Below are 20,513 nucleotides of genomic sequence, written 5' to 3'. Positions count from 1 at the left end.
TGCAGGGGTTTGATTCTGCTGTTATTGCTGCTGTTAATCACATCCAGGACTGAACCATGTTCATTCTGACAGCTGGAGTTTGTTTCTGCTGATAATGATCCCTGTAACCAGTTGGAGCTCAATATTTTGATATTTGTCAAATGAATTAATGTTTCAGACACACACTTTGTTGGGACCTTAATTTCTCCAGGATAAGAGGCAACTAATTTGTGTCCTGTCACAGATTGCTCCATTTTGGGGACTTTTCTCCTTTCTAACTCTAGATTATTTAATTTCTCATACTTTATTACTTCCTTGGGTTTGGGGGTGAGACCCACACAGACACAAAATACTATGTTTTCTGTATTGGACAATTACATTAAAATCTGGAACACATGTAGATAGGGATTGGTGTCTCCATATCATGTGTATAAAGTATTGATGTTCTCTAGTTATGCTCTTCCCCACATTCTCTCCATATCCTCTCTCACAAAACCTTCCATTATTTTAAAGATTTCTATTAGGTTATCCCCTCTGCCTTCATTTCGAAGGAGAGAGGAGACCCAGCCTGTCAATCCTTTCCTGATACTTTATATGTACCTACACATTTCTGGTTTCACCATTATAAATCTTCTTTGCACCCTCTTCAGTGCCTCGGTATCATTTTATAATATCGTGACCAGAACAGCATGCAGTGATCGGTGAGATACTTGATCCAGGAGTCACAGATAACCCCAAAAATGGGACCAAGCCAATATGTGATTTTACGCTGGTTTATTGAGAAACAAGAGTTTAAAAATGATGCATAATGGACACAAAAAAATCATACAGCCTGAGAATGATTTCCCAGTCCCAGAGGACAGACGGATGATGCAGAATGAGTACTGGTCTCCATTACTAGTGGCTGCAGTCTCCTCTGGATGGTTCACTGCTGTGAGCCAGTGTGGGTGTTGGGTGAAGCCAGTCTGGACCTTTTTATAAATCTCTTCCTGTTTTAACCTTTACACAGACAAATGGTTTGCGGATGGATCCTGAGATCCAATCATATCAGGATTAGAAATGTCAATTTAAGAGCCTGTGTTGGAGAACAGTCCTGGGCAGAAAGAACAGGTCTGTCCTGTGTTTGTCACCCAGCAAGCTGCTGTGGAAGATTTCTTCACAGGCGAGAAAGGAAGTGAGCTATTCCTATAATATTCAATAAATGCCTTCATGTTTTATCATTTATTTCTTACAAATCTTCTCGTCTTGAGAAGTGAATATCCTTATTGACTTCTCTCAACTGATTTCTGATCAACCCACCTATTTCTACACTACAAGTTTGTTTTCATAATTTCTTGATTACACAGATAACACATTTCGATAACATACTAAAACTGCTAAAGTTATCAGAATCAGCAACACAAATGCTTGAGCTGCCGCCAAGAATAAAAGTAAAAACCTTTCCAGTAAAATGTGATAACTGTTCACTTAGATTCATCTTTCCCAGCTGCAGAGCATCTCACACCATTCCAAATTATTGGCATGTTGAAAATACATCAGCTTCAAACAGAAGTTCATGCACGGACTTTAAAGATTCTCCAGCTCTCTGTTCACCTACCTCCACCTTATGGATATTTTCTGAATCCAGATTCTCGATCCCTCTTCACTTTAATTTCACTCCCACTGACAGATACAAGTGTGTATAATTATATTCTGATTGTTTTAAAGTCAGTTTTTCAGTGGAGTATGTGTCAATATCATAATGAATTAAAATGTTGTCTCATTCTACTGACCACATTAATCACTCGATGTTCTGTTATCGAATAGCTGAGTATGTCTGGGACCCGTTCTTCAGTGCAGCTTCCAGCTTCACCATGCATTTCCACATCAGCACACCCACACTGGAATCCCAGTATCAGGCTCCATGTGCCACACACGTCACTCTTGGACTTTCAGGTGATCTCACTGAAAAATCTGGCGGGGGGATCTCTGTTGGAGGATCTGTACTTCTCTCTCCCTGCATGGCTCCAATGCCTCAGTCAATGGCCAATCAATTCAGTTTATCTTTTAAAGTTAAGAGGCAGGGACATATTTATCTCCAAGAGAAAGTTATCAATTTATTTGTCTGATCTACACTGATTTTCACTAGAATGTACATCGATATAACATCGTTCTATTCTATTGAACTCTCCCCAGGGTGAGTTATCCCATTTCCCATTGGGTGATGTGATTTTCTCTATATCTTATTCTAAGTGGGCCATCCTATTAATTATTATCAGTCTCATTCAGGAGTCCTGGAGAAACTTTACTGTCCAATAGTAATTGCATTCACACAATATTGTCTTTGTATATCAGAGACACAAGTATTTGAAATCAGTTTGGCGATAACTCCCATATCTCCCGTTCTCAAACACCTGTTTTGAAAGATAAGAAATGGGATAAAGCCAAATCTTTAAAAGGCAAATTGTCACCGTGCTGTCAGTGGAAAGGGTTAACTTCTCGGTTTGTTTGCAAAGGGATTGGTTGCAAACATTCCCAACTGTGCCCAATTGTGCTGACTTTAGGTGACTTTCCTTTTCAGATCAATGAACCAAACGCTGTCTGTGCGGAGTCTGCACGTTCTCACCGTGTCTGCGTGGGTTTCCTCTGGGTGCTCCGATTTCCTCCCACAGTCCAAAGATGTGTGGGTTAGGCGGATTGGCCATGCTAAATTGCCCTTAGTGTCCAAAAAGATTAAGTGGGGGTTACTCGGTTATGGATTACGGGGGTAGGGTAGAGACGTGGGCTTGAGTAGGGTGCTCTTTGTAAGGACCGGTGCAGACTCGGTGGGCTGAATGGCCTCCTGCACGGTAGATTCTATAGTTTTTAGTCCAGTAATTATAAACATATATCTGTCTGGCAGCCTGCATTTAAATTTTCATGTTTCTGTGTCTAGAACAGGAAGCAGTGAGCAGGGATCTGTCACTCAGCCTGAATCAGCACCTTCAGGAGAATTGGGAGGGTGAATATTAGATACAGCAGAGTGAGAATGGAGGGAGAGTGTGTGGGATGGAGATTTACAGCTTTTGGGGAATTAGAGAGGAAAGAATGTTCCAGAGAAACTAGAATTGTCTGTTCTGAATCTCTATCCTGCACTGACAGTGATGTCTTTTGTAAATTGTTTTTCCAGGATATTAGAAGAGGAGGAATTACAGACAGAAATCTCAAATGTGCCTCGATCTGATAGATTCACTTGTTTCCTTGAGACCGGAATATCATCGGCCTTTGAATCTGGAAGGAGAAATGTTTTCTGTTCTGTCGGCTTCAATAGATTTTAATCATCAGTGTGACTGGAAAAGCACCAAGACACACACACCCGAGTGAGAGTGTTCCAGAGCGCTGATTGTGGAAAGAGCATTTACTAATTAAAAAGCAGAAGAAATTTATCACATCCTTCACAGTGGGGAGAGACCGTACATGTGCTCTGTGTGTGGATGACATTTGAACTGATTGTCCAACCTGCTGAGCCACAAATGCACCCACACCATGAAGAAACCGTAGAATGTGGTGGCTGGGAAGGGATTCAGATCTCCATCTGTGCTGGAAACGCATCGTCGCACCTCGAAGCTGAGAACGACATCTGACCAACATTTCCCCTGGAGACGTCTGAGACAGTGGAACACAATCAGCAGTCACAAACCTGAAGAAGAGAAGGGAATCCCAAAAGATGCTTTTTTGGACTAGGAGAGCAGGTTTTGGTCTGCAGCTGCTCCACCAGCGAGAAGAGGGTCCCTGTAACTGTGTTGTCTGAAACTGGCCCTGTCTCCCACATTGTGCAAACTGAAGATGAGCGAGTGTGGAGACGACACAGATCAGTTGTTAGAGACATCCATCAATGTGCCAGTACCGTGTGTGCTAGAACTACCTCAGGATGAACCACCATCCATACTACCCGATCATGTGACTGCGACTTCTGGTCAATCTGCAAAAACCGAGATTGCTGAAGAACCCCTTGCTGCTCCTAATCTTCTGCAAAAGAGACGATAACACCTTCCAAGGGAGAGACATCTTCTGAAGACCCGGGGAGGACATCCAAGGTCAAGAAGAACCAAATCCCTTAAGTGAGCAGGCAACCAGTGCAGAATAGACACCCGCCCGATTGTCTTTCCTATTGACTGTATAATTCTTTGCCTGTTTTTGTGTATATGTTTTGATCGTGATGTAAATGTAGTTTTTTTGATTTGATTTGATTTATTGTCACGTGTATTAGGATACAGTGAAAAGTATTGTTTCTTGCATGCAGTACAAACAATGCATACCGTAAATAGGGACGGAAGGAGAGACTGCAGAATATAATGTTACGTTGTAGGAAGGTGTAGAGAAAAGATCAACTTAATACAGTGATTGAGGCTTTCTTAACCGGCCGAATTTTAGCGGGGTCGGTTCTATTCGGTTTTGTCCCGGGTGCTCAGAGGTTCACTGAAGGGGCCAAATTTTAGGGCAGCCCGATTTCGTGTAGCAGCAAACACCAAAAGGTTCATAAGTGTAAATAGCATGTGGGATCAGCCAAACATGACCTCCGAAAAAGAGGAAAGAGAAAGGGAAGTGGATTGAGTCGGGTTATGGGATCAATACATTCTGCATCCCACAACCAAACTGTGGAGCAGCTCCCTCAATAAGTTCACAGCTGATCTGATTGTAACCTCAACTCCACATTCCCACCGATCCCCCGATAACCTTTCACTCCCTTGCTTCTCAAGAATCTATCCAGCACAGCCTTCAAAATGGTCAAATCTCACCAGCTGATTATGGGAGGGGGTGGTGCGGATATCCATTCTGTAAGGGAGCCAAGGTTGGATTGGTTCAGCCTTAATTTTCACAGTAACTTCATTGCAACGTTAATGTAAGCCTACTTGTGACACTAATAAGACACAGGTGCTGAATTAGGCCACTCGGCCCATCGAGTCTGCTCCGCCATTCAATCATGGCTGATATTTTCTCATCCCCATTCTCCTGCCTTCTCCCCATAACCTCTGATCCCCTTATTAATCAAGAATCTATCTATCTCTGTCTTAAAGACACTCAGTGATTTGGCCTTGATCGATAATGTCCAATTAAATCCGTTACCTTGATGGTGGGGCTTGTCGCTACCAGCCATGTCTTTGGTGTCCGAGGCACGTGGGCCTTCCCAAATGAGGAAAGCTCAAATGGGGCAAAGAGTTGCACAGATTTACCACCCTCTGGCTGAAAAAATTCCTCCTCACATTTGTTTTAAAGGATCCTCCCTTTAGTCTGAGATTGTGTCTTCTGGTTCCAGTTTTTCCTACAAGTGGAAACATCCTCCCCATGTCCACTCTATCCAGGCCTCGCAGTATCCTGTAAGATTCAATAATATCCCCCCCTGATCCTTCTAAACTCCAACGAGTACAGACCCAGAGTCCTCAACCGTTCCTCATACGACAAATAAAGGGTTGAGCAAGTTTAATGGGCCAAATGGTCGACTGCAGCTCCTATTTGTTATGATCTCTGTGTCCAGGACAGGAAGCAGTGAGCAGGGATCTGTCAATCAGCCTGAATCAGCACCTTCAGGAGAATTGGGAGGGTGAATATTAGATACAGTGAATGGAGGGAGTGTGTGTGGGATGGAGATTTACAGCTTTTGGGGAATAAGGGAGGGAAGAATGTTCCAGAGAAACTAGAACTGTCTGTTCTGAGTTTCTATCCTGTATTTGCAGTGATGTATTTTGTAAATTGTTTTTCCAGGATATTAGAAAAGGAGGTATTACGGTCAGAAATCCCAAACATCACATCTTGATCTGACAGTCACTTGATTCTTTGGGTCACACACACCCGAGTGAGAGTGTTCCAGAGCACTGACTGTGGAAAGAGCTTCAACCAGTTACAGAGCTTCACAGCGGGGAGGGACTGTACACGTGTTCTCTGTACGAGTAAGGCTTCAATTGTCTAACCTGGAGAGACACAAGGAGACCCAAAACATGGAGAAACAGTGGAAATGCCGGGACTGTGGGAAGAGATTCAAAGCTCCATCTGCACTGGAAGCTCATTGGCGCATTCACACTGGGAGAGGCCATTCAGCTGCTCTCAGTGTGGGAAGGGATTCAGACATTTATCCACCCTGCGGAGACATCAGCCAGTTCACCCCGGGGAGTGAGCATTCACCTGCACTCAAATTGAGAAGGGATTCTGTGTTTCCTTGTACCTGCTGAGACACCAACAAGGTCACAAGTGATTACAGGGGTTGGATTCTGCTGTTATTGTTGCTACTCTCAATTACACCCAGAACAGCATTGTGTTCATTCTGTCAGTTGGTCAATGGGGAGGGTCGGAGGGATTTTGTTCTGCTGGACTGGCCGGTCTCACGATTTTGCCTCCAGTGGGCTGATGCTCTTGAGCCTTGTGGCAAATACTTGGCTTCAAATTTCACAAGGATCACAGAGTGAAAGGGTGTTTGGAAGGTAGATGACAGATAGTTCCTGTTCCTGTTTGGAACCCCAAAGCATGCAGTTCAGATGAAGATAGGCTTTGGTGGTTACATGGTTCTGTCTCAGAAGGAAACTGTCAAGCCATGAGGGGCAAGTTGTCTGCAGTTGGTTAGGAACTTACAATAAAACGTGTAATGATACACAGGCAGTCGCATTTAAGGAATTATCACATATTTACATAAAATATAGATTCCTTTAAGAAACAAAATCCAACAGGAAAAGTGACGCAACCGTGACTAACAAGAAAAATTAAAGATTCCATCAGGTCAAAGGAAGAGGCTCATTAATCGATGACAGATTTATTGCTTCACTGATTTATTGGTACCTTGAAGAATCAATGCAGTATCATTCTTAAATTCAGTATACATACAGACAGAAAATGGAATATCCACAAGGCAAAGTCATTGTTTCAGATAAAAATATGAGTATTGCTGTACAGCAACTTAATACGTGTCAGAATCTAACACGGTTTCAAGAAAAGTTGCATAAAAGCCCTCGTAATGAATAAACCGTTGTTCTACAAATACATCTAGTAATGAAAAAGTTTTGCAGCCTTAACAGAAACATTCACAAAATGTAGCAAAGCCTTAGCAACAAGCAAGGTTAATGCAGAACACCTTGGGGGCGATTCTCCAATATTGGGCCCAAGAGTTCGCGCCATCGTGAATGCCGTCGCAAACCGGGCCCGGTTACGTACGATTCTGGCCCCCATAGGGGCCAGCACGGCGCTGGAGCAGTTCACGCTGCTCCAGCCTCCTTTCGCGGTGCCAAATGGGCGCCGCGCCAACCCACGCATGCGCAGTTGGGCCGCGCCATCCTGTGCATGCGCGGGGGACTTCTTTAGCACGCCGCTCCCGACTCAAGATGGAGTAGGTGTTCAGGGGCCGGCCGCGCCAGAAAGTAGGCCCGGGGAGGGAGTTGAAGAGGAGGCAAACCCATCCACCCACTCCAGGTTCAGTCCTGGATGTGATTAACAGCGGGAATAACAGCAGAATCCAACCCGTCATCACTTGTGAACCCTTTGGTGTCTCAGCATGTTGGACGACTGAGTGAATCCCTCCCCACAGTGAGAGCAGGTGAATGGCTTCTTTCCAGTGTAAACTCGCTGGTGTCTCCGCAATGTGGATGATGTTTGAAACCACTTTGTGCAGTGAGAGCAGCTGAACAGTTTCTCCTCAGTGTGAATGCGCTGGTGGGACATCAGTACCCGAGAGCTTTTAATCCCACTCCATAGCATTTAAAGGGTCTCTCATTGCTGTGAGTGACATTGTGGCTCAGCAAGTGATGACCGAGTGAATCTTTTCCCAGTCGGAGAGGTGAACAGGCTCTCCCCGGTGTGACCTCGCTCGTGTTTCATCAGGTTGGGTGAGGTTCTAAAGCTCTTTGTGCAGTGAGAGCAGCTGAACAGTCTCTCCTCAGAGTGAACGCGCTGGTGAGACATCAGTAGCTGAGAGCTTTTGAAACCCCTCTTGCAGTCAGAGCATTTAAAGGGCCTGCTCTTGGTGTGAGTGACATTGTGTTTCAGCAGGTTGGATAATTGAGTGGATCCCATATCACACACAGAGCAGATGAACGGCTTCTCCCCGGTGTGAACACTCTGGTGTCTCTGCAGGCTGGATAACCGAGTGAATCCCTTCCCACAGTCAGAGCAGGTGAATGGCCTCTCCCCAGTGTGAACTCGTTCGTGTCTCCGCAGGTTGCCAATGTCATTGAATCCCTTTTCACACTGAGAGCAGGTGAAAGGCCTCTCTCCAGTGTGAACTCGTTCATGTCTCTGCAGGTTGCCAATTTGAGTGAATTCCTTTTCACACTGAGAGCAGGTGAATGGCCTCTCCCCGGTGTGAACTCGTTCGTGTCTCCGCAGGTTGCCAATGTCATTGAATCCCTTTTCACACTGAGAGCAGGTGAAAGGCTTCTCTCCAGTGTGAACTCGTTCGTGTCTCCGCAGGCTGCCAATGTCAGCGAATCCCTTTTCACACTGAAAGCAGATGAAAGGCCTCTCTCCAGTGTGAATTCGTTCGTGTATCCGCAGGTTGCCAATGTCAGTGAATCCCTTTTCACACTGAGAGCAGGTGAACGGCCTCTCTCCAGTGTGAACTCGCTGGTGTCCCTGCAGGCTGGATAACTGAGTGAATCCCTTCCCACAGTCAGAGCAGGTGAACGGCCTCTCCCCAGTGTGAACTCGTTCATGTCTCCGCAGGTTGCCAATGTCAGTGAATCCCTTTTCACACTGAGAGCAGGTGAAAGACCTCTCTCCAGTGTGAACTCGTTTGTGTCTCCGCAGGCTGCTAATGTCAGTGAATCCCTTTTCACACTGAGAGCAGGTGAACGGCCTCTCTCCAGTGTGACTGCGTTGATGCCTTTCCAGCTCGCACGGGGCTCTGAATCCCTTCCCACAATCCTCACATTTCCATGGTTTCTCCATGGTCCGGGTGATCTTGCGTCTCACCACGTTGGACGATCAGTTGAAGCCTCGTCCACACACAGAACACCTATACAGTCTCTCCCTGCTCTGAATGGTGAAGTATTTTTTTCAGGCTGTGTCGCTGGTTAATGCTCTTTCCACAGTCAGTGCTCTGTAACAGTCTCACACGGGTATGCATATGTGTCTCAGTGCTTTTCCAGACACACTGATGTTTAAAATCTCTTGAAACAGACAGAATAGACAAACATTTCTCCTTCTAGATTCAAAGGCCAATGATCCCAAGAATTGAGTGACTCAGTCAGTTCTTGACGTGATATTTAGTTTGAGATATTGGCCTCAAACTCCTCTCGTTCGAACTTCCTGTGAACAGATTTTACAATAGTAATCATTGTCAGTACAGGATAGAAACTCAGAACAGACAATTCTAGTTTCTATCGAACATTCTTTCCTCTCTCTTTCCCTGAAATGCTCTAAATCTCCATCCCACACACTCTCCCTCCATTCTCACTCTGCTGTATCTAATATTCACCCTCCCAATTCTCCTGAAGGTGCTGATTCAGGCTGATTGAGAGATCCAAGCTCACTGCTTCCTGTCCTGGACACAGAGACCTGAAAAACTTCATGCAGGCTGCCAGACAGATATATGTCTATATTACTGGATTAAAAATGGGTGTAATATACAGGCTGTATTCACTTACTTTTCCTCCCAATTTTCCTGAAGGTGCTGATCAACAAATCTAAACTCACTAAAACCTGTACAAGAGTACAGAATCTCCATATCAGTACATTTACTGATTAGAGATGGGGAAATTCTGAGGAAGAATTTTATTTAGTCATGGAGTAGTCATGACAGGGAACTCACTGCCCACAAGGGTTGTGGAAGTCGAGATGATCAATAATTTAAAATAAAATAGGATGGTTACTTGAAGAAAAAAAACTTGCTGGTGAACAGGGATATCGAGGGGGAATGGCACTGACTGGATTGCTGTACAGAGAGTCAGCATTGACTTGAGTTACCAAATGGATTCTGTCATTGCTGCAATGACTGGAAATATATAATGTCGGTACAGTACTATATTACAAAACTAGAAATAATAATAGATGTATGTTATCACAGAACCATCAATAATATATATAATACATACCGTATAAACACACTCGACATATCTCTGTCCAATATTGAATTTTTTTCAATTAATTGACGGGATGTGGACAATGCTGGTCAGGCCAGCATTTATTGCCCATCCCCAGTTGCCCTTCCGAAGTAGCGGTGAGCTGCCTTCTTGAACTGCTGCAGGCCTTGAGGTGTAGGTACATCCCCTGTGCTGTTTTTTTTTTTTTTTATAATTGTTTTTTATATATTTAAAGTTCCCAATTCATTTTTTCCAATTAAGGGGCAATTTAGCGTGGCCAATCCACCTACCGTGCACATAGAACATAGAACAATACAGCGCAGTACAGGCCCTTCGGCCCACGATGTTGCACCGAAACAAAAGCCATCTAACCTACACAATGCCATTATCATCCATATGTTTATCCAATAAACTTTTAAATGCCCTCAATGTTGGCGAGTTCACTACTGTAGCAGGTAGGGCATTCCACGGCCTCACTACTCTTTGCGTAAAGAACCTACCTCTGACCTCTGTCCTATATCTATTACCCCTCAGTTTAAAGTTATGTCCCCTCGTGCCAGCCATATCCATCCGCGGGAGAAGGCTCTCACTGTCCACCCTATCCAACCCCCTGATCATTTTGTATGCCTCTATTAAGTCTCCTCTTAACCTTCTTCTCTCCAACGAAAACAACCTCAAGTCCATCAGCCTTTCCTCATAAGATTTTCCCTCCATACCAGGCAACATCCTGGTAAATCTCCTCTGCACCCGCTCCAAAGCCTCCACGTCCTTCCTATAATGCGGTGACCATCTTTGGGTTGTGGGGGCGAAACCCACGTAAACAAGGGGAGAGTGTGCAAACTACACACGGACAGTGACCCAGAGCCGGGATCGAACCTGGGACCTCGGCGCCGTGAGGCAGCAGCGCTAACCACTGCTCCACCATGCTGCCCTACATCCCCTGTGCTGTTAGGGAGGGAATTCCAGGATGTTGCCCCAGGGACAGTATATTTCCAAGTCAGGGTGGTGTCTAACTTGGAAACGAACCTCCAGGTGGTGAGGTTCCCAGGTATCTGCTGCTCTTGTCCTTCTAGATGGTAGTGGTTGTGGGTTTGGAAGGTGCTGTCTGAGGAACCTTTATGATTTATTGCAGTATATCTTGTAGATGGTATACACAGCTGCTACTGTTTGTTGGTGGTGGACGGTTTGAATGTTTGTGGAAGGCGACGCAATCAATCAGGCGGCCTTGTCCTGGATAGTGTCGAGCTTCTTGAGTGTTGTTGGAGCTGCACTCATCCAGCAAAGTGGAGCGTATTCCATTACACTCCTGACTTGTGCTTGTAGATGTCCGGTAGACAAGCTTTGGGGCATCAGGTGGTGTGTTACTCGCTGTAGGATTCCCAGCTCTGGGAGCTACAGTATTAATATGGTTAGTCCAGTTCAGTTTTGATCAATGGTAACCCTCAGGATGTTGGTTGTGGGGGATTCAGCAATGAAAATGTCACTGAATGTCAAGGGGTGGTGGTTAGATCCTCTCTTGTAGGAGATGGTCATTGCCTGGCACTTGTGTAGCACAAATGTAACTTGCCACTTATTAGGCCAAGCCTGGATATTGTCCAGGTCTTACTGAATTTGGACATGGACTGCTTCATTATCTGAGGAGTTGAGAATGGTGCTGAACATTGTGCAGTCATCCACAAACATCACCACTTCTCACCTTATGATGGGAGATCATTGGTGAAGCAGCTGAAGATGGTTGGGCTGAGGAAATTGTCCTGAGGAACTCCTGCAGTGATGTCCTGGAGCTGAGATGATTGACCTCCAATCACGACAACCATCTTCCTTTGTGCCAGGTATGACTCAAACCAGTGGAGATTCCCATTGACTCCAGTTTAGCTAGGGCTCCTTGATACCATACTCGGTCAAATGCTGCATTGATGTCAAGGGGAGTCACTCTCACCTCACTTCTGGCATTCAACTCTTTCGTCCAAGTTTCAACTAAGGCTGTAATGAGGTCAGGAGCTGAGTGACCCTGGCGGAACCCAAACTGAGCATCCAGGAACAGGTTATTGCAGAATAATTGCCACTTAATAGCAACTTTGATGACTCCTTCCATCACTTTGTTGATGATGGACAGTAGACCTACAGAGAAGTAATTGGCTGAGTTGGATTGGCCCTGTTTACTGTCATCTTAAATGTCCGTCATCTCCTGGGGAAACCAGACCTTTAATTGTGAACATTAGGAAAGAGACCATCCTTTTAGCCAGACAAATAAATGTGTCAAGCTGAGTGAGCAAAGGATGTGAATGTCTTTGAGTGAGAGAGAGAGAGAGACCTGGGCCAAGCTTTCCAGGATCTGCACCCTCTCTGGATTCACTTCCTTTCTCTTCAGTTGCTGCAAATCACCAATTGAAGACAATAAACGGAAAGAGGGAGAAAAGAAAGTGTTTTACTCACAGATGTTGGAGACAGGAGGAAGGTTCTGTCTGTGTGCAGCTCAAGCTCATTTAGGGTCGGAGGAACAAGCTTTGCTAGGCAGAAACCTCCGTGTCCAACTTTCCGCATTGAGACAATGGGGGAGCTCTGATTGGCGGAGGAGCAGAGTCCTTCCGGTCCTCCAGTCTTCCTATTGGTCATCTCAGCAATAAGGTCAGCGGAAGTGAGCTCCCCTGTACATGCGCAGCTGCCCCTTCCCTTAGACATGCGCAATCCCGTATTAGTGGTGGGGGAGGGGACACACCGACGGCCGGAACTGTCAGCCGGTTGCCTGGAAACTTTGTCTCGAGGATATGTGGGGGAAGGAGAACAATGAGTGGGAGCGGGGCTCCCGCATCTGCGCGCTGGGCAGTGACGTCACGGCTGAGCGGGCTTATTCCTATTGGTTGATTAAGAGGACGAGCTCCTTTGTGATGTCACAATGTGGAGGTTGGACAATGAGTTTCTGACTGAAACATCTGGACAACATCTGGGAGCAACTCAATGTCTCCCCCTTTATAAGGTCATAAGATATAGGAGCAGAATTAGGCCATTTGGCCCATCGAGAAGAACCCTTCAACCTGACTAAAAATCTGTCTAACTCCTCCCTAAATTTACTCACTGTCCCAGGTCCACCACACTCTGGGGTAGTGAATTCCACAGATTCACAGCCCTTTGGGAGAAGCAGTTTCTCTTCAGCTCTGTTTTGAATTTGCGACCTCTTTTTTTCAATAATCTTTATTGTCACAAGTAGGCTTACATTAACACTGCAATGAAGTTACTCTGAAAAGCCCCTACGCTCCACATTTTGCCGCCTGCTCTGTGTGGGAAGGGATTTATTTCCTCATCCAACCGGCAGAGACACCAGCGAGTTTACACAGGGGAGAGGCCGGTTACGTGCTCCCAGTGTGGGAAGGGATTCACTCAGTTATCCCACCTGCAGATACACGAGCGAGTTCACACTGGGGAAAGGCGTTCACCTGCTCTCAGCGTGAGAAGGGATTCACTCAGTTGATTAGCCTGCAGATACACCAGCGAACTCACACTGGGGGGGGGGGGTTGTTCACCTGCTCTCAGTGTGTGAAAGGATTAACTCGGTTCGATAACCTGCAGCCACACCAGCGAGTTCACTCTGGGGAGAGACCGTTCACCTGCTCCCAGTGTGGGAAGGGATTCACTCGCTTATCCCACCTGCAGACACACCAGGGCATTCACACTGGTGAGAAGCCATTCACCTGCTCTCAGTGTGGGAAGACATTCACTCATATGTCCAGCCTGCAGACACACCAGCGAGTTCACACTGGGGAGAGGCCATTCACCTGTTCTCAGTGAGGGAAAACATTCACTTTGTTATCCAACCTGCGGGCACACCGTCGCGTTCACACTGGGGAGAAGCCATTCGCCTGCTCTCATTGTAGGAAGGGATTCACTCGGTTATCCAACCTACAGAGACACCAGCGAGTTTGCACTGGGGAGAAGCCGTTTACCTGCTCTCAGTGTGGGAAGGGATTCACTCAGTTATCCCACCTGCAGGCACATGAGCGAGTTCACACTGGGGAGAGGCCGTTCACCTGCTCTGAATGTGGGAAGGGATTCCGTGATTCATCGCAGCTGCTGAGACACAAACAAGTTCACAAGTGATTACAGGGGTTGGATTCTGCTGTTAGTGTTGCTACTCTCAATTACTTCCAGGACTGCATTTTGTTCATTCTGACAGTTGGTCAATGGGAATGGTTGGCGTGTTTCCTCTGCTGGACTGGCTGGTCTCACGACTTTGACTCCAGTGGGCTGACGCCCTTGGAGCCTTGTTGCGAATACCTGGTTTCAAATTTCATAAGGATCACAGATTGAAAGTTGGTTTGGAAGTTGGAAGCTGTTTCCTTCCCATTTCTGTTTGGATCCCCTTAAAACATGCCACCTTGCCATGGTGATGGGCAATGAAGGGTACATGGATCTTTTGTTTAATTTATCTCTGTGTTTCTCGCAGAAGAAAATTATCAAGGTATGGGGCAGGTTGTCTGACATGGACTGAGAAACAACATTAAATGGTGTGATGGGAGACAGGCAATAATTAATATTTCAGGGGATTAGTTAGCTCAGTTGGCTGGATGGCTGGTTTGTGATACTGAGCGACACCAACAGCATGGGTTCTACTCCGTACCGGCTGAGGTCATCCATGAAGGCCCTGCCTCCTCAGCATTGCTCCTCATCTGAGGTGTGGTGACCCTCAGATGAAATTACCACCAGTCAGCTCTCTCTCTCTTTCTCACAAAGGGGGATGCTCTTATGGAATTCTGACAATGGTACCAGCCAGTAACAAGGTTAAGATAAGGGAGTTATGTATACTCAAGACCCAAGGACGGTCGATGAGGGGGTCTGGAAGTCATCATGAGTTCATGAGTAACCCCCTAGCTGTCCATGAGCTGATCACGCAGTTCCCTGCTGCCCAGTAACCACTTTCATTGGATCTACCAGTCAATGTGTGCAATCTACAATCATTGTGATTGGATCGTGTCCGGCTGAGTTGGGCTGACTAACTATTTGAAATTGTATAAATGATGATGATTCCCTTTGTTCAGTGGAGAGGTATCTGCCTTTGCCCAGAGGCTTACTCCCCGCCGGTGTTACAACAATAAACTTTGATGTTTGAAGCAGACCTGAATGTCGAGGGATTCTTTTGGATTCATTCATGCTAACAAAAGCATAACCTACTTTTGTATTCAATTCCCCTCACAATAAACAATAACATTCTATTAGCTTTCCTAATTACTTGCTGTACCTGTATACTCGCCTTTTGTGATTCATGCTCTTGGACATCCAGATCCCTCTGAATCTCAGAGCTCTGCAATCTCTCACCATTTCGATAAAAAGCTTTTTTATTCTTTCTGCCAACATGGACAATTTCACATTTTCCCACGTTGTTCTCCATTTCCCAGATCTTTTCCCACTCACGTAACCTATCTATATCCCTTCGTAATCTCCTTATGTCCCCTTCACAATTTACTTACCTACCTACCTTTGCAACATTGGAACATGGGAGCAGGACTTGGCCATTCAGCCCATCGAGCCTGCTCCACCATTCAATACGATCATGGCTGATCAACCACTTCAATGCCTTTCCCCCCACACTATCCCCATATCCCTTTGTGTTAATGGTATTTAGATATCTGTCAGTCTCTGCTTTAAACACACTCAGTGACTGAGCTTGCACAGCCCTCTGGGGTACAGAATTCCAAAGATTCACAACCCTCTGAGTAAAGAAATGTCTCCTCCGAGACCGGTCCTAAGTGGCTTCCCCCTTATTTTTAAATTGTGTCCCCTGGTTCCAGACTCTCCAACCAGGGGAAACCTCTCACCTGTACCCACCCTGTCTATTCCATTATGTATTTTGTAGGTTTCATTGAGGTCACTTCTCATTTTTTGAAACTCTAGAGAACACAGGCCAGGTTTCCCCAATCTCTCCTCAAAGGGCAGTCCTGCCACCCCCGGAACAAGTCTGGTGAACCTTTGTTGCCCTTTCCCTCTGGCGACAAGGGCAGTAAAACTGCACACAATCCTCCAGCTGCGGTCTGACCAAGGTTCTATACAACAGGTACATTCTGGACAGTCTCATGACTTTGCATTTATTTTATCCTGGATAGTATGGGGGAAGCAGTGGCCTAGTGGTATTGCCACTGGACGAGTAATCCAGAGACCCAGGTATTATTCTGGGGTTCGAATCCCACCAGGAAAGATGGTGAAATTTGAATTCAATAAAAATTTGGAATTAAAAGTCTAAAGATGACCATGAAACCATTATCGATTGTTGTAAACACCCATCTGTCCTTTAGTGAAGGAAATCTGCCATCCTTACCCAGTCTGGCCCACATGTGACTCCAGAGCCACACAGATGTGGTTGACTCTTAACTGTTCCCCACTGTAATGACCTAGCAAGCCACTCAGTTCAAGGGAATTATGAATGGGCAACAAATGCTGACCCAGCCAGTGATGCCTCCATCCCAAGAAAAAAGTTTTATCATACTACTACAGGTAGATCTAAAATAAATACATTTGTCTCGGTTCCATTGAGTCTACAGCACAGGGCCAGGCCAGTCGGCTCAATTGGTCTCTGTCAGTATTTATGCTCCACATGAGCCTCCACCCTCCCCTCTTCATCTCCCCCCATCAGCATATCCTTCTATTCCTTTCTCCCTTGTCAAGATACAGGCGTATTCATGTTGTTCACCTCAACCACTCGCTGTGGTAGCGAGTTCCACATTCTCACCACCCACTGGATGAAGAGGTTTCACTTGAAATCCCTATTGGATTATTGAACCCCTGAAAATGGATTGAAAATGCACACAGCATTGGTAACAGATTGGATGAATTGTCAGCGCAGATGGGGCAGCACGGTAGCGCAGTGGTTAGCAGTGGTGCCTCACAGCGCCGAGGTCCCAGGTTCAATCCTGGCTCTGGGTCATTGTCATGTGGAGTTTGCACATTCTCCCCGTGTTTGCGTGGGTTTCACCCCCACAATTGAAAGATGTGCAGGGTAGGTGGATTGGCCACGCTAAATTGCCCCTTAATTGGAAAAAATGAATTGGGTACTCTAAATTGAAAAAAAAAGAATTGTCAGCACGGATAGAGATAAATGTGTGTCCTGATAGACATTACAGAGACTTGTTTGAAAGGTGACCAAGGCTGGAATCTAAATGTTGAAGGGTATTTGACATATTGGAATGCATGAAGCTCGGAAAAGATAATGGGATTGCTCCTGTTCATTAGTTCAGTACTGAGAGATCAACTTAGCCTGAAGGTTCAGGGTGTGGAATCAGCTTTGCTCGAGATAAGAAATAATAAGTTACAAGGTCTCTTGTGTGAGTAGTTAACGGGCCTCCTAACAGTAGTTACATTGTAGGTAGAGTATACAGGAAGTATTAAATAAGGCTTGTAATTAATGTACCACAATAATCATGGGTGACTTTAGGCATCAGTTAGGACGATGAGCCTGACGAATATTAATCATGAGGAAGTGACACCACAATGAGAAACTGACATCACACATCAGCAAGGTGACCGATATCCTTCAGAGACCAATCAGACATTGATCGTGCCCCATTTAACCAATCAGGGACTGATCATGGGCTGCTTGGGCCAATCAGAACCACAGGAAACTACCAGCCATGGTTAGAGGTAGGTACTAGAAAGGGTTAGTGAGCTACAATTCTCTGGAGCTCGGTGCACAACACAATATGAAGAAAGAGGATAGACTTCAGTCAACAGAACAAGAGACAGCTCCACAGTCACCTGGAAGCTGAGGGCTGGTGATCCAGAGTGAACGGACTGATCCACTGCCTTTGTTAATTATTGTGATTTTGTACTTATTACAATTAATTTAATAAATTCTGTGACAATATTCTTGTACCTGGAATGGTCTGTAACTAGTCAGGAGCTGCAGGTAACTTTCACAACACAGTCTGACATGTAATTGATTTGAGTGTTACAATTCAGATTGGTGCCAAACGCGGACCTTACAATAGGATCGAATTTCACATTCCATTTGGGTATCCTGCACTAACAGTGATGGCTTTTGTAAAGTCCTTTTACAGGATATTAGAAGGGGAGGAGTTACAGACAGAAATTTCACACCAAATATCACATCAAGATGTGACAGAGTCACTCGATTCATGGGAGCTGAATATCATCGACCTTTGAATTTAGAATGAGAAATGTTTGTCTGTTCTGCTGAAAGAGATTCTTACACATCACTCAGTGTACAGACACTGAGTCAGGCTCATCCGAGTGAGGCATCACTAAAAAAATCCATTTTATATTTTGCAGCTCACCCAAAGATGGAAATTTCAGCACACATTTCTCCATCTTGTATTTTTTAATATTTTGTTTGCCCTTTAAATATCCTTGCCCTCTGGATGTTTCATTACAGAACTCAGCTCGAAGACATCAAAACTTGTATCCGGCCTTGCCTGTGTGCTCCAGTTGTCAATTCAACTTTGCAGCAGTTCAGTCCCAGCTTTGGAAACACCTTCATCTTTCTGTGAGGCCCCGGGCCCCATTGACTATGACAGGGTTCATACTGTCTACCTGAGATTGTTGATGTAAAGTCACATCAGACCCACACTGCCCGATTTCCAATCCAATTTATTTAAAGGTCCCAGAAGTCTGACTCCAACCTTAAATGTTGTTCTGATCCTGTCAGTAACATTGTTTTGGAACTCACTAGTATCATCAACATGCATCATAAAGATGTCCGAGAGTTTCCTGCCTTGGAACCAATAAAGCACGGCAGCTTCTGCCTTCAGGTAGAGACAACCCGACTTGGACAAAACTGATCTAACTGAGAAGTGCCGTACACTTGAAACATTGTTCAAAACATAGACAAACTTATTGAACTTCCAAAGTCTTCCATACATCTGGCACCGTAGGAGGTTGCAGAAACACTGCCCTCTGGAGGTGATCCCCCAGCACAAATGCAGCTTTTATGTTTCTTGACTGAAAGTTCTGAGAAAATGTCACGAAAAGGGCCAAAGAAATTTCAAAATTACCTTTCCCGCTGTGGGTGAGTCCACTCTGACCTCTTTCTCTCCTAAGACTTCTTCAAATTCCCGCGTCACTGACCTCACCTTGGGCCTTATAAGTTCCATCTGGTTGGACCTTTTCTGTGCAGATCCATCAATGTGATGATGCTGGCTGACCCCTATCTGGGACCTCTGAACACACGCCAAACTCTGTCCAGCTCCCTAACCCTTTATGTTTCACCTCCCGTTCGGCTTTATCCCCAGAGCCGTCAGTGGATCCTGTTCCTGACACCTGGTTGTTTTGGGACAAATGTCACTCGGAGTCCAGAGTTGGATAAAGTTCGGGAATCTTTATTACAAACATGCAGGGAATGCTTCAGCGAACCGAAGCATCTCAAGGAGTAGTTACAATAACACACGTTTATACACAGTACAGTTGCAGCTGTTCTGTCTGCAGGTTAGTGGGAAAGTACAGGACTTAAAAGAAACAACTCGAAAACAGCTCACTTATTGGCTATAGTGACTTCATCTCTCACAACACACATCTCGGAAAACAATAGCCAGACCAGTAATCCAGAGACCCAGGATAATGCAGATGGTGAAATTTAAATTAATTAAAAATCTGGAATTAAAAGTAATCGATGACCATGAAAGCATTGTCGATCGTTGTAAAAACCCATCTGGTTTCTTTTAGATCCACCTGTAGTGGGGGAATAACCCTATTTACTATCCAGGATAAAATCAATGTACTCCAGCCTTTGTGGATCATTCCAGTGGAAATGTGCTCTCCCCCAGGCTCAAAGAGCATCGGTCCATTGGAAGCAAAGTCGTGAGACCGGCCAATCCAGCAGAAAGAAACCCTCCGACCCTCCCACTTCACCAAGTGTCAGAATGAAGAAAGTTTGATCTGATTAAATTTATTCACGTGCACCGAGGTACAGTGAAACGTATTGTTCTGCGTACAATACAGACAGATCATTTTATACATGAAAACACATAGGACATATGATAAATACACAATATAAATATGTAGACATCGGGTGAAGCATACGGAGTGTAGTACTGCTCAGTAGGGAAGATGTGTGGAGAGATCAGTTCAGTCCATAAGAGGGTCATTCAGCAGTCTGGTAACAGCGGGGAAGAAGCTGTTTAGAATCTGTTATTGCGAGTTCTCAGACTTTTGTATCTCCTGCCCAATGGAAGAGATTGGAAAAGAGAATAACCTCGGTGGGAGGGTCCTTGATTTTGCTGCCGGTTTCCCAAAGCAGCTGGAGGTGTGGACAGAGTCAATGGATGGGAGGCGGGTTCGTGTGAGGGACTGGGCTGTGTTCACAACTCTCTGTAGTTTCTTAGTCTTGGGCTGAGCAGTTGCCATACCAAGTGTCATGGGAGTGTCCCTTTAAGAAATGTTTTGTCTTATCACATGGCTTCAGTGATGTCATTGTGTGGGTGGAGCTGGGCTGTGGCTCTGGGTGTTGGTTTTACTTTCACTTTGGTTTGGGGCTGTTTTGTGGCTCTGAGTCTTTTGCTTTCGTTGTCACATTTT

General features: G+C 45.3%; 1 protein-coding gene across 1 annotated transcript in view; it reads right to left on the bottom strand.

Annotated features, from left to right (window-relative positions):
- LOC140422076 (uncharacterized) overlaps positions 1-20,513 on the bottom strand; it is a 329,884-nt gene that overhangs the window by 120,276 nt on the left and 189,095 nt on the right. The window lies entirely within an intron of this gene.

Source organism: Scyliorhinus torazame, chromosome 5 (assembly GCF_047496885.1).
Source record: "Scyliorhinus torazame isolate Kashiwa2021f chromosome 5, sScyTor2.1, whole genome shotgun sequence".
NCBI classification, from domain to species: Eukaryota; Metazoa; Chordata; class Chondrichthyes; order Carcharhiniformes; family Scyliorhinidae; genus Scyliorhinus; species Scyliorhinus torazame.
Note: the sequence above shows the minus strand (reverse complement) of the source record. Positions and strands in the feature narration are given on the sequence as shown.